This window comes from Macrotis lagotis, chromosome 4 (assembly GCF_037893015.1).
Source record: "Macrotis lagotis isolate mMagLag1 chromosome 4, bilby.v1.9.chrom.fasta, whole genome shotgun sequence".
Lineage (NCBI taxonomy): Eukaryota > Metazoa > Chordata > Mammalia > Peramelemorphia > Peramelidae > Macrotis > Macrotis lagotis.
This window is the reverse complement of record NC_133661.1, coordinates 34,436,924-34,443,782: the sequence shown is the minus strand read 5'-3', so window position 1 is coordinate 34,443,782 and position 6,859 is coordinate 34,436,924. Positions and strand designations below refer to the sequence as shown.

At 42.5% G+C, this 6,859-nt stretch overlaps 1 pseudogene; it reads left to right on the top strand.

The window, feature by feature from the left end:
* Positions 1-4,752: 4,752 nt before the first annotated feature.
* LOC141523020 (bridging integrator 3 pseudogene) lies at positions 4,753-5,866 on the top strand (annotated as a pseudogene).
* Positions 5,867-6,859: the final 993 nt, after the last annotated feature.

Below are 6,859 nucleotides of genomic sequence, written 5' to 3'. Positions count from 1 at the left end.
GGACCCAGTACTGCGCTCTCTCTGTACTGCTCTCTCTGTCTCTGCCTCTCTTCCACTGTCTCTCTGTCTCTCTCTCTAATATCTCTCTCCACTTCTTATGTTCCCTGGCTTTTATTAAGACTGAATGTAAGGGGCAGCTAGGTGGCACAGTGGATAGAGCACCAGCCCTGGAGTCAGGAGTACCTGAGTTCAAATCTGGCCTCAGGCACTTAATAATTACCTAGCTGTGTGGCCTTGGGCAAGCCACTTAACCCCATTGCCTTGCAAAAACCTAAAAACAAAAAAAAGACTGAATTTAAATCTTACCTTCTCTAGTAGCCTCTCTAGTCTACCATATCGCCCTCTACAATGGTGCCTACCCTCTGAGGTGACCTCCCATTTGTCTTGTATGTAGATTATTGGTCCCAAGTTATCTCCCCCAATGTTCTGGGACCTTCTGGAGAGCAGGCACTGTCTTTGACTTTCTTTGGATCTGTAGCACTCAGCACATAGTAAGCCTGTAAGTACATAGTAAGAACATAATAAATAAGTGCTATTGATTCAATTGGACTTGATCCAGCTTAGCTTTATGGACTTGAAGTCAAGGGAAGCCCAGATCCAACCTGGATCCCTGAGACTAGCTGAGTGGCCTTGGTATTATATCCACCACCCCAGACAAATTGTTTAAGGCTTATGGGTGTCTTCTCCAGTCTTCTGAAAGGAAGGAGAAAAAGATATTCTGCTGTGCCCAAAGGGCAATCAGACTGTGCATGGTCTGTATCCCAAAGAGGTCATAAAAAAGTGGAAAGGACCCACATGTACAAAAATATTTATAGCAGCTCTTTTTGTAGTGACAAAGAAATGGAAATTGAAGAGATGCCCATAATTGGGGAATGACTGAACAAGTTGGGGTATATGATTGTACTGTTGTTCTGTAAGAACACTATTGTTCTGTAAGAAATCATAAGCAGGCAGATTTTCAAAAGATCTGAAAACATTTAGATGAATTGATGCTGAGTAAATTGAGCAGAACCAGGGGAACATTGTACACAGCAATAGCCACCTTGTTCAATGATGGACTATGATAGACTTAGCTCTCCTCAGCAACACACACAGAAAGACAATTTCAAAAAACTAGTGATGGAGAATGCCATCCATGTCCAGAGGAAGGGCTATGGAGTCTAAATGCAGACCAAAACATACGATTCTCACTTTTCAAAGTTTGTTTTTTGTTTTTTCTCATGTTTTTTCTGTTGTTTACTGACTCTTCTTTCACAATATGTTTAACATGTTTGAATATCTTAACCTATATCAAATATTTGCTTTCTTGGGGAAGAGGGAGGGAAGGAAGAGAGGGAGAAAAATGTGGAACCAAAATCTTACAAAAAAAAATGAATGTTTTAAACCACCTCTACACGTAAGTAGAAAAAATCCAAAAAAAATTTAAGAAAAAAGAAAAGATCAAGTTATTCCATTTGCGGCATGGATGAGGGATGGGACAAGTATTTATTTCCTACCCTCAAAAGAACACATTAACAGAAAAACTTAAAACTTAAAACCATGTAATTATGAAGCAGTTTTCGAGACTGTTCCGTAGCTATTGCTTGGCTCTGCGCTGCTTTCCTAAAGTTCATGTCTTTGGAAGCCAGGCCAGGAAGGGCTCCCCTCCTGCCCCATGGGCCTTTTCTCCAAAAGCACTAGTAGTTGCAGGAACTCATTGCCTGTGGGTTTCGGCTCTGATCAAGAGACCCAGGAACTCCCGACCTCCCACTGGCCTGGCAAGGTACATCTTGAAACTGATGCTTGTTCACCTAAGGCTGGAACGAACAACCAAGTGGCAGCTCCAGACTCAGACTCAGACCTGCCCAGCTAAATGCTACCTTTAGCTGCCATATGGTTGCAGTTTCCTGTGAATTCCAGAGTAGGAAAAAAAAGGCTACTTTCTCCCCATTCCCAACCTCGCCAGGCAAATATTCTAGGCATAGGAAAAGAAGATAGCACCGAAGGCTGTTCCCACCACCACCTCCTCACCCCCATTTAAAGATCTGGCTCTTCTGGCTCCACCACCAGTAAGAAGAGTGCTTAGTCATTCCCAAGGGGCCCATGTGGTCAGTCAGAAGCAGGTAGGGCTTGATCCCAGAGCTGGCCCTATAAACTCATTTTCAATTCAAGCCCCATTATACTTCTATTTAATTTTTCAGAGGCTAGCATTCTATGAGTCAAATCCATCCAACACCACTCATAGACTATTGGCATTTAAAAAGTCGTTAAAGGAACTTTGCAATTTCCGAAGGCAATCCAACCTACTTTCTTTTCTCCTGTTTAATTCTGGGCCTGGCTCTAAACTTTGTACATAATAGAATCAATGCTTGTCAAATTGGAAGTGCATCCTTAAAATATGTTAAACATGATTAGACTTGTATAACCTATGTTGCTGTCATTCGGAGAGGGGAGGGGAGGGGAGGGGAGGGAGGGAGATAGAAAACTGTGGAACTCAAAAGCTTACAAAAAATAAATGTTGAAAACTGCCTTTGCGTGTAACTGAAATAATAAAACAAAATGACATTGAAAAAAAAGGTGCATCCTTAACTGAGAGAGAAACCCTCCTTTGCCATTCAATCTTATCAGAGAGGTGTCTTGCTTTTTGTCCTTCATTCTTCTTCTGGAAGAGGATCTCACTATCAGTGACACCATGACATGTAAGTGAATTGGATTTGAGTGAAGGATTGGTGGCCATCCAGCTGCAGTGGCCAGATATGAATCAAGACCACTAGATATGGCCCTGGATGTAAAGCAATCAAGGTTAAGTGACTTGCCCAAGGTCACACAGCTAGTAAGTGTCAAAGGTCAGATTTGAGCTCAGGTCATCCTGACTCCAGGGCTGCTGCATTATTCACTTGCATCACCTAACTGCCCTACAGGGTCTGAAGCCAAAAGACCTACATTTGAATCAAGGTTCTGCTAAGTCTCACCTGTCTGACCTTGAGCAGACTGAATTTCCTCAGTGGTCTTTCAGAGATATATATAAATCTTCAGCACAAGGAGACTAAACTATATAATAGATAGATAGATAGATAGATAGATAGATAGATAGATAGATAGATATAGATAGATATGTATAGATATAAAATTTAATCTTTAGCACAAAGAGACTATCTGGTCTCCAAGACTCCTTCCAACTCAAAACTTGCAATACTGTTAAGAACTGAATGATTTAGTGGAAGTCATTCTTTCCACTTTCCCTCTAATCTCAGAGTAGAGGTCCTTGCTAAAGCCTAACCTCTGCTTTTGCCCTCAATTGGAAAATCTCCCCTCAGTTTCTTTGTTGATCCTTCATTTAAATTCTTTGTGACATTTTCCAACCTCCTTAATTCAATTCCCTTAAAAAGGAAACATTTAAGTCTTTTCCATCTGGGAAAAAACCCCAGCACCACCACAACCAAACGCACTACCTTTTCTTTCGCCTTCTGAAGCAATATGATATCCTACATATCTGCTTCCCTTCAGGTGCTGGGGGAGATAAACCTTTTGAAGAGGACATCAACCCTGTTTCCATGGGATTTGCAGTCTACTAGACTGCTAGAATGCAAACAGATAATGATGTAACAGCACACAGAACTTTATTAGATGAAAACAAAGCACTATTTGAGAGTCAATGTCAAAGTTATCAACTTTTATATCCAAGAGGAGACATCTTTGTGTGGTTGGATTTAAGAGAATGGATGCTCTTTGGCCCTTTCATTGGGTATGCAATAGGACTTCATTGATTGGTCATTGGTTTTGCTAAATGCTTCTAGAAATCTGTTATAGAGACTTGATGAGTGGGTGAGTGAAAAGACTATTGAAGGGGCAGCTAGGTGGCGCAGTGGATAGAGCACCGGCCCTGGAGTCAGGAGTACCTGGGTTCAAATCCAGTCTCAGACACTTAATAATGACCTAGCCATGTGGCCTTGGGCAAGCCACTTAACCCCCTTTGCCTTGCAAAAAGCTAACAAAAAAAAAAAAAGACTATGAACAGAGGTACAGGTATGAGGGGGTAAATTTCAGGAGACAAAGAGTAGCTAGCTTGCTTGGATCACAGAAGGAAGATTGAAAAAGATGAGATTTTTAGCAAGCCTTAAATCTCAAGAACTTTCTAAACATTAGGAAAATTCTTGAACTAAGCAATGGTGAGAGCAGATATTGGGGAAATGGTGACAGAGGGGAAAGACAGCAGGGAAGGGTCCCAGACCCTGCCCCAGACTCAGAGCCACTCAGAGAACTTGTTACCCAACTGAACCTAGAATAGAGGGAGTCCTCAGTGGAAAAGGGAGAGAGAGAGAGGAACCCAGTCTCTTCTGGATGAAAACTGCTATATAAGCACCAAATCAAATAAGTCTGGCTTTTCACCTGAAAGGTGAAGAATGACTTCTCGATAACTATATCCCTATGGAGAGAATCCCACATGCTCAGGGAATCTTGTAAGAGACCAGGCTTTTCCACTGAATTCTATTCCTCCTCTTTAATTGTTTTGGTGGAGGAAGGACATCTGCAGGCACTAAAACATAGCTTCATAAAATGATTATTGTTTTTAAAATTTTTATCACCATTGATTTGGAAAATAGAAGGACGTTAATTCCCAAATGTGATGATGAACCATGCAACACAAACTTTTCCTGAAACACTTTAGTGCAATACATTGGGGAAGATATTCAAAAAAGGTAATATCACTAAGTTACTAAAGAATCATTCAGGTGGCAAAGCGGGCCGAGGCCTGGGCCGGGGGCTGCAAGGCGTGGCGTGGACGCTGGGGCCACCACCATGAGCTGGATTCCATTCAAGATTGGGCAACCCAAGAAACAGATTGTCCCCAAGACAGTGGAGAGAGATTTTGAAAGAGAATATGGAAAACTCCAACAGCTGGAAGATCAGACCAAGAAGCTGCAGAAGGACCTGAAGAAGAGCACTGATGCAGATCTAGCCATGTCCAAATAAGCTGTGAAGATATCTTCTGATCTCTTCTCCAACCCCCTTTGTGATCAAGACCAGGAATTTTTAAACATGGTGACTGCACTCGATACAGCTATGAAACAGATGGATGCCTTCAAACAGGAAAAGGTAAATCAGATCCAAAAGACAGTGATTGAACCCTTAAAAAAGTTTGTTAGTGTCTTCCCCAGCCTCAACATGGCAGTGAAGAGACAGGAACAGGCCCTACAGGACTACAAACGATTGCAGTCCAAGGTGGAAAAGTATGAGGAAAAGGAAAAAACAGGACCAGTCCTAACCAAACTCCACCAGGTACGAGAAGAGCTCTGGCCTGTGAAAGACGATTTTGAAGCCAAGAATAGACAACTCCTGGAGGAGATGCCTCGTTTCTACAGCATCCGCCTTGATTACTTCCAGCCAAGTTTTGAGTCTCTGATCCGGGCACAGGTTGTATACTATACTGAGATGCACAAGATCTTCAGAGACTTAACCCAACAGCTCGACCAACCTGGTCATACTGATGAGCAGAGGGAGCAGGAGAATGAGGCAAAGCTGAGAGAGCTCCGAGCCCTCTCCATCGTGGCTGATGACTGAACTCTACACCGAATCCCCCCTGGGGTAGAGATCCTCATGCCATAGCCACTGTCAGACCCAGTAAAGCCAACTCTGTGGTGAAGGACAGTAGCTATGTGACCTACTGACAAAGGGAGGAAAGACAGCATCTGCTACCTTTCACTGACCCTTTGACCAAGTCTAACCCTCTTATGGGAGAGCCCCCCCCCACATACACACACCCTCTAGTTGCAGTTGGTCTCATTTTAGTGCCATGCCATAGAATGTCTGGCTCCAAGCAAGTTACTGCCTCCTTTGGAGAGGGACACTAGAAGACAGTGAAACTGGATAATTAGTATAAAAGGAACAGCCACGAGAGCTTTTATTTCCAAGTGGTCCGCCATATAGCTGTTTCCTGCCTCAGTCTAGAGCAGAAGGTAACAAGTCCAACAGCAACAAGCATGCGCCAGTCAGCTCAGACTGGGCCAGAACATTGAAGTCTTCAAGTCAGGAGATTTTTGGATTGTAGGCCATCTTATCTAGAATACACTGATTTGTCTTACTGCCTTGCCTCAGTACTTTAGCCTTGCTTCTGGTGGTGAACCTTTCACCTCACATGTCATTTTGTCTGAGGTAGAGGTAAGGTGATTACTTGAAGGGACAAACCAAAGCTGCTGCCTTGATCTGCCCAGGTAATGGCAAAGGAACCTGTCTCAGCTTCCAAGTGTTAAGAAAAAGCTAGTTTGTCTTCATCCTGTGCCTCAATCAAGCAAAGAGTTCTAAGTTTTCCACTGGAGATAACTTGGGGTCTGAAAACTAGTTTAAAATGCAAATTTAATGCTGTTTTTCTATTCATCTGTCAACTCAGGAGCTCCATGGAAAGAGCAAAAATTCTGAGCTTCCCTGACTTCAATACTGGGTATTATATTTTTTCAAGGAAACTTAAAATAAAGCCTACACATATTGCTAGTTTCTTTAAAAAAAAAAAGAATCATTCAGAGGGGTGATTAGGTGGCACAGTGGATCCCCCTGGAGTCAGGGGGATCTGAGTTCAAATCCAACGTCAGATACTTAATAGTTACCTAGCTGTGTGACCTTGGGCAAGTTATTTAACCCCCTTGCCTTGCAAAAAAACAACAAACAATCATTCAGGATTTGGAACTATTGACTTTGCCAGACAAGCTCCCCTGAGGATGGAAAGGATTAAAATGGAGAGAGTGTAACCATCTCTGAGTTGGTCAATCAATGACTCCACACTATTTAAAGTAAGTCATGTGCTGTTACATTCTAATATCTTAACTAGATAAGAACCGATCTCAACCGAACCAGATCAGTCAAAGATGCTTCAGTTAGGTATAAC